The following is an 8,095-nucleotide window of genomic DNA, read 5'->3' as shown; positions in this document are numbered from 1 at the left end:
TGTATATCTCCTCTACTTTAATCCCTTTAAGTTGGCAAAAGCACCATTCCCAATCACAAATACACAGCAGCTGTACAGTTTTGTTTCTGAATGGCTGTTTAAAGACAATCCTAAATTGTAACTTAGTTTGACTTATATTGTAAAGAATCCGAGAGTGAAGTTTAATAGGCTACTATTTTAAAAGCATGTGACCTTATAGATCATCTATAAAATGTGTGAAGTGTTAAATAATTTTTTATATTACACATAAATCACACAAAATGCCTTTCAATAAGTAAAAGGAACCATTTTAAATACAGGAAATTCTAATTAGATTGGCATAGTTAAGGCCAAAAATATAAAATAGCCATTGCTACTCATTTATCTTCAACCCTTGCCTTTAAGAGGCAAATGAACACAAAACACAGGTGAATCTTGCTTGGTTCTGAGACAGTGAAGGAATTTTCCCCATATTTAAATATATTCACATAACCAGTTATAAAAATCTAAATATAAAACCAATCTCCAGTAAGTTTTAAGATAGCATTCACCATCTTTGCGAAAAATTTAACATTACTAACGAAATCTAATCATATCTTTAGAAGGGGTAAACAGTGATAGAATTTACTAAATTGGAATTACTATTAAAATCCAAAAACTGAACATACTCATTTAACCACAAGCCAGTCTTAGTTTTAAATCAGGACTGCCCAACAAAATATTCTGTCAGTCATTCATGATGTAAATTCTGGTGTATGAGATCTATTAAAGTATGGTACACATAAAAAAGTCATGAGACATTTGTTTTGTAATAAATAAGGCAGTGGCCAATTATTACTCATTAGTAGCTTTTTTGAGATAAGCTATTAAGTCTTCCCTTTCTCCCTTCTTCTTAATGGTGACAAAGATCATTTTTGTTCCAGGGTTATACTTCTTGGGATTCTCCAAATATTACATCAGTGTATCCTCTCCCCAGATGATGCCTTTGTTCTTATTGGCTTCAGTGTAAGTGAATCCAGAGGCCTGACCTGTCTTCCGCCCAAAGATACCATGAAGATTAGGTCCAGTCTTGTGCTTGCCTCCCTTTTCCACGGTGTGACATTGGGAACACTTCTGAATAAAAATCCTCTTGCCTTTCTCAACATCACCCATATTTAATTCTTTTTCGTCGTTAGCTCAACAAAGGTTACCGCTCAGAAGCCGGACGTCCCGCTCTCTCTCCCCCAATCTTTTCTAATCCCTTCTTTGGTGAAGGAGATATTGTCTTCTTCCTGTATGGAGAAACCACCCCTTATAGACCCCAGAAGCAGCTAAGGCTCAATGATAGATATCTCTCAGCATCTGTTGTAACTGCATCCTGATAGAGTGGATCTTATTGTGTGGACACAATAAGAAAATGTTCTATTTTGAACAACCTCCCAAGTGCCTTTTCATGCCCAGGAAAGTGTTTTGGGGCAGCTGGAAAGAACAGTCTTGGAGTTATATAGAGAAGTTTAGGTTGAAGTTACACATTTAGACAGTTGCTGATGATATGGTACATGACAGCATTTAGATTGAGAAGAGACAAGTAAGGTTACTTAGAGCTCTTTCCTGGATCCTGGATGTGTGAGCAGAGAGAACTGTAAAACAAGATTGAGTTGCTCAAAGTCCACAGAGAACCTTTCGTGGGTGGCGGTCACTGGCATCACAAAAGGAGCCTACTTCTCTTGGTGTAAGAAGCTTGGCAGTGATGGCAGAAGGAGACTGGGTGGTAGCATTTATGGAGAAGACACCAATGAGCTGGAAGAAGTGGTGTGTTCTGGGACTAGGGTAGAGAAAATAGATAATGAGCCTGGAGCATCCTGTAGTAACAAAGTAAGCAGTGCTTGAAACATGAAAGGATGGGGCAATGCAAAGGGGCAAGGAGCTAACCCAAAGGGGCTCCCAGTGGCTAAGGCTGAAACAGTTTGACAACAAAATCAATCATGTAGTGGATTATAACACAAAGTTCAAAGTAAATATCTGTGAGACCATACTCATATAAATAAATGATTGAATGAGTACATAAATGGACAAGAGGCAAATCTTTCTTAGAGAAGAGTTTCAAATATGTATAGCTATTACCACCCCACAGAAGATAGGGTGTAATTCTCTCCCTCCTTTGAAAGGCAAAACATCAGCCAAAACCAGGTAGAGGAATGTTCTACAAGATGCCCAGCCCAAACCCCTCAAAACTGTCAGTCAGGAAAAACTGAGAAATAATGCAGTTTTGGGATACCTTGGGTTGCATCTTGGACCAGAAAGATGTCATTGATGGAAAAACTGGTAAAATCAAAATAAAGTCTAAAGTTTAGTTTATAGTAATATACCAATGTCGATTTATCAGTTTTGGCAAGTGGTCAATGGTAGTGTAAGATGTTAAACAGTGGGGAAATTGGCTGAGGGTACATATGGGAGTCCTTTGCAATTTTTCTGGAAATCTAAAGTTATTCTAAAGTAAAACATTTGTTTAAAAAATTAACTCCGTGTGTTGCAGAGGAAGTGAGGGAACTTGAGCTTGTTTGTAGACTGATAATAAGAAATTGGTATAGTGTACGCTAATACCCCTGATGGATCAGGGATGTTAGGGTAAGGAAGGACATGTTTTATTAACGCACAAATAGGAGGAGATACAGAAAATTGTTGACCAGATCAAGTAAAGAAAAAGACACAAAGTAAAGAGGTAAAGTTGAGGTAAAACTAAATATTTTTGCTTGTATATCTCCTAAAATAATACTGAAAAACTATAAATCTTTAATTCTTGAACCAAACAGTTGAATTGTATTTACTTTATTAAAGTCTGACTTCTGATGGCCCTATCCATCTCATTTCATAATTCTAATTTGTATATAGTGAGGCATGGGGACGTTGCCACAGGCTTGTTACCTGGATATGTTTAATGAGGACCTGTCCATTAATATTGACTTAACCTCAGGGACTCTCATTCTACAGAGAACTGTTCCTTTGGGCATGTCAGAGGTACTTACACCTGGAGCAGTGCACCATTTTAAGACTGATTTTCGGTAAATGAGAGGACTGCTTTTCTTTTTCAAGTGGAGAAAAGCAAATGGGAAGTTAGAGCCTGAATCCTGGTTATAAGAAAGAGGACATTGGAAATTAAGGACCTCGAAACAGACTTATTTAAAACCTTCTTTGCCCTTGGGTTGTGAGAATCTCCAGGTAATCCCAGTTTAAAGACAAAGGCAGAGAACCTGGGAAGTGTGGGATAAGGATTAGGAATAGGAGGGCTGCTTTGTGTTGAGGTCACAGCTGAAAGGAGAGCCAGTTAATTTCCAGTGGTGCTTATTAGCAGTCTTCCCTGCTCTGCTTTCTGGGGAGTGCCCGTTTTTATTCTCCTTCTTTATCTCTTCTCCCTTTTCCTGTGTCAGCTTCATTTGAGATCTTTGGTGGCAACCTTGAGCACCCTTCTCTTGGCAGTGATTTTAGCAGTGCCCTCGTCAAACATCATTCCATTGAAATGAAGTAGCAGTTCTTAGGGGATTTGACTTATGTAATTTTTAGACCAAAATTGCTACAAAGAGTAGAATTGTCGAATGACAATTTTGGTACAAATGCATACATTGAATGAGGTACTTTAGAGTTCTAAATAAGGCAGCCTGTTTAAATTTTTTCTTTTCTTTTCTTTTTTGTTTTCTTCAGAGACAGTTTTTGCTCTGTTGCCGAAACTGGAGTGAAGTGGCTCACTGTAACCTCAAATTCCTGGGCTCAAGTGACCTTCCTGCCTTGGCCTCCTGACTAGCTGGGACTACAGGTGTGAGCCACCATGCCCAGCTAATTACAATTTTTTTTTTTTTTTTTTTAAAGTAGAGATGAGGTCGCCCTATGTTGGCCTGGCTGGTCTTCAACTCCTGGCCTCAAGTGATCCTCTCACCTCAGTCTCTCAAAGTGCTAGTATTACAGGTGTGAGCCACCACCTGGCCAACTCTAAGTTTTTAAAAGGGCAATGAAATTTTTTTTTTTTTTTTGAGACAGTCACCCTGTGTTGTCCAGGCTGGAGTGCAGTGGTACGATCTTGGTTCACTGCAACCTCTGCCTCCCAGGTTCAAGTGATTCTTCTGCTTCAGCCTCCTTAGTAGCTGGGACCACAGGCCCATGTCACCACGCCTCAGATGGGGTTTCACCATGTTGGCCAGGCTGGTTTCAAACTCCTGACCTCAAGTGATCCACCCACCTCAGCCTCTCAAAGTGCTGGGATTATAAGAGGCATGAGCCATCATGCCCAGCTGGGCAATGAAGATTAATGGGTGGTTTTACTCCTTATTTGTAGGGTAAATTGGGTGTATTAGCAGGAGCCAGGTCCAGGGATTCTTAATCTAAAATCTGTGGAGCCTTATGTGCTTCCTAAGTTGGTTTCAGGGGAATCATAACTGCGCAGAAGTCAAAGATTGTACTTCAGTGTCCTCAAATTTCATCAAAAAGCCAAAGAATTCTGTGCCCCTCAAAGAATGCCTTTTAAGAATGCCTTTTCAGTTTCACTGCTCATCAAGACGGTGGGTTGGATAAAATGGTGTTTTCAAACACTTGGAAATAATAATGCCCATGTTTGTATTACAGTATTTTTTTTAGCCACATACAGTATCCAAGTCATAAATCATTTCTCCTGTGTTCAGTAATTTTAGATGTATTACAAATCTAGTATCCCACTTGTTTCAAATTACTCCCATGAATTAACATTATAAACCATTTTGAGAGCCCAGGAAATTTCAGGCATAATTATAATCTGATATTGACTCCATGTATCTTTTGGGGTAAATATTTGCTGTAGTAAATTTTATTTTTCGCTGGGCATGGTGGCGCTCATACCTGTAATCCCAGCACTTTTTGAGGCTGAGATGGGTGAATCACCTGAAGTCAGGAGTTCAGACCAGCCTGACCAACATGGAGATACCCTGTCTCTACTAAAAATACAAAATTAACTAGGTGTACTGGCTCATGCCTGTAATCCCAGCTGCTTGGGAGGCTGAGGCAGGAGAATGGTTTGAACCTGGGAGGCGGAGGTTGCAGTGAGCTGAGATTGTGCCATTGCACTCCAGCCTTGGCAACAAGATCGAAACTCTGTCTCAAAAAAAAAAAAAAAAAAATTCCATTTATTTATCCATTTGAACTAGGCCTTGCCCTCTCATCCAGGCTGGAGTTCAGTGGTACCCTCGTAGCTCACTGCAGCCTTGAACTCCTGGGCTTAAGCAATCCTCCTGCCTCAGCCTTTCAAGTAGCTAGAACTACATGTTTAGCTAATTTTTAAATTTTTTAAAAATAGAGACAAGGACTTGCTATGTTGCCCAGGCTGGTGTCAAATTCCTGCCTTCAAGCAATTTTTACCTTGGCCTCTCAAAGCACTGGGATTACAGGCATAAACTACCATGCCTGGCCTATTTCCTCATATTTAAGTGGTGTCAGATCAGTTAACATAGTTCAAAAAGTATAATTTTAATATTATCAATGTTATATTTCTAGCCTGTGCTAAATGGACATTTTATGAGTAACTGTAATGAAATATTTTTTTCAGCAATTAATGTCTGATACCAATTAGTTTATAGCATAAAATGATCACAGTTGGTATAGATAAAACAGCAAGAGAAAAATGGGGAAAAACAGCCACCAAAAAATCCTTGAGAGTAGACTTTTGCCTGGTTTCCTTGAAGGCTTGCCACTTTACTATTGCAAAAGAAAAGATGTGTGCAAAGGTATTTTGTTGTCTGATATAGATTTCTTACAAATGAAAATAAATGCTGGCCCAATTATGGTCCTTAAAATGATTCAAGGATTATAAATCAATATTGAATCAAAAAGCTCTTAACATTATTTTCTAAATAAGCACAATCTAGGTAAATGGTTTTTAAATATAAGCAGACCACAAGCATCATCTGGAGAATTTATTGAAATGCATATCCCTGGGACCTCACCCCACAAGGATTCTATTTCAGTAGTTCTGCAACTAGGATCTGGAGTCTGTTTTTAACATATGCCCCAGGTAGTTTGGCCACATTTTGCTAAAACTGATCTAGGTGCTAAGAGGTTACATGGAGTAGCTATAATATATAACACCTTTAATTAAAAGAAGATGATGAGTGTGGGGAAGTGAGGGAGACATGGAAGTAATAACAAATGATATGGAATAATTTTGTACCTCAATTACCGTGAAACCCAAAGAGCTTTTGTATATGTATGTTTTATATATTATTTACTATATTAAAAATTAAAATTAATTTTAATATAGTAAAATTAAAATATTATTTCTAAAACCCATTACATATTGACCTAAATAAAATTTTTGTAAAACCTATTTTCCAAACTTAAAATTATTGAGAAAGAATGGTATTATTTTACATTCATGCAAGTCTCTTTACTGTCTAGCTTAATAGAAGACAGCCAGATTCTCATAGAGGTTAACCAAAATGCTTGGGACCAGAAGTGTTTTGGATTTCAGATTTTTAAAAAAATATTTTGCATTATATATTCTTGTTCCAGTAAGCATTTCTTTTGAGCTTAAAAAGTTTTGGATTTTTGGAACATTTTGGATTTCAGATATTCAGATTTGGGATGCCCAACCCAACCAGATTGAGTCTGATTCTGTATTCAATCTGTTGCAATGTTGTTTTGGTTGAAATTTATAAGGAAAATCCAACTTCACACAGAAACAGGATGAGTATTTTTAATCCCTTCTTTGATATTATACCAAAACTCCTTAAGTGGTAGTTTCTTAAAGGCTAATTACATTGTGGAACCTGAAATGAATTTTTTTTTTTTTTTTTTGAGACAGTCCTCTGATACGTTAAAATGAGTTGGTCTGGTTTCCACTTTTTTCAGTGGATCCTCTGTCCATGCATGATTATGGCTTTTGTTTTGGGGAGTCTCTCACTCTGTCACCCAGGCTGGAGTACAGCGGCATGATACCGGCTTACTGCAACTTCCACCTCCCAAGTATCTGGGATCACCAATGTGTGCAACCATGCTCAGCTAATTTTTTGTGTTTTTGGTATAAATAGGGTTTCTCCATGTTGCCCAGGCTCCAGTATCGAACTAGTGAGCTTAAATGATCTGCCTGCCTTGGCCTCCCAAAGTGCTGGGATTACAGGCATGAGCCACTGCACCCGGTCTACCCATGCATGATTTTGCTATACCATTGGTAGTTTGGAAACTAAGGCAGATCTTCTCAAATCACTTTAATCACTGCCACCCTGATCTTATCAGAAAAGAAAGTACTGGCAAAGCTTGCAAACTTATGTGGCAGATATAAAAAGTCTTCCAAAATGCTTGATAGCTTACGTTTCATCATTGGCAATAAATACTGTCAATTGTTTTCCTCAAAGAAACAGGCTCAACTTTGTTCATTTTTAATAAAATGTCTGCCAGATACCCAAGTAAGAATAACTACAGTTTGTGAATTGTTCTTTCAAGTAAAAATGGTAGTCCATGAAAAAACAGCTAGCTCAGCTTGCAACTCAATTACACAAGTGCTTTTCTTCTAGACAGCCATTGTACTTCAGTGTGCAGTGGACTGCTTCATGGGTACTTCCCATTTTGTCACAAAGAACATCAAGACGACCCATGCTCAAGGGTCAAGATTTAATGAAAGTAATAATTCTGACTGCTTCATTAAAGACATTCATAAAGGAAACTGGCTCTTTTTTTCTTTCAACTACTAATGTGTGGTAGTGAAGAATGCAGTGACTACTAGCTTCATTTGCTGCCTCTGCTTTGCTTAGTGCGAAGGCACCAGCAGTTTCCCCATAATTGCTTTTGCACCATCAGTGCAAATGTCAGCATGGTGAAAAGACAAATAATATCTCTGTATTATTCTAAAAATAGTTCTGACCTCTGAGAAGGTCTTGGGGACTCCCAGGAGTCTAGCAAACACTTTGAGAACCCTTGATAGAGGTGCCTTGGGCCTCCCTCCCACACTCCCACCCTCCTAGCATTGTCGTTTTAGTGCCAGGCATTAACATGTTTGTATTCCATGACGATTTAGTAATACAATCTGGACCATCTCTTTATGAGACGGGCAATGTTGTCATGATTCTAGGCAGAATGGGGAGTCCATGGTGCAGGCAGTTATTCAGCATTCATCTAAGGGTCT

At 38.4% G+C, this 8,095-nt stretch overlaps 1 protein-coding gene and 1 pseudogene across 2 annotated transcripts in view; one reads left to right on the top strand and one right to left on the bottom strand.

The window, feature by feature from the left end:
- Window positions 1–8,095, top strand: part of AFF1 (AF4/FMR2 family member 1) — a 202,108-nt gene that overhangs the window by 61,467 nt on the left and 132,546 nt on the right. The window lies entirely within an intron of this gene.
- Window positions 717–1,196, bottom strand: LOC108315687 (annotated as a pseudogene). The gene has a single exon (XR_005202898.1). The product of XR_005202898.1 is annotated as a cytochrome c-like (transcript).

This window comes from Cebus imitator, unplaced genomic scaffold (genome assembly GCF_001604975.1).
Source record: "Cebus imitator isolate Cc_AM_T3 unplaced genomic scaffold, Cebus_imitator-1.0 Scaffold177, whole genome shotgun sequence".
Classification (NCBI taxonomy): Eukaryota; Metazoa; Chordata; class Mammalia; order Primates; family Cebidae; genus Cebus; species Cebus imitator.
Note: the sequence above shows the minus strand (reverse complement) of the source record. Positions and strands in the feature narration are given on the sequence as shown.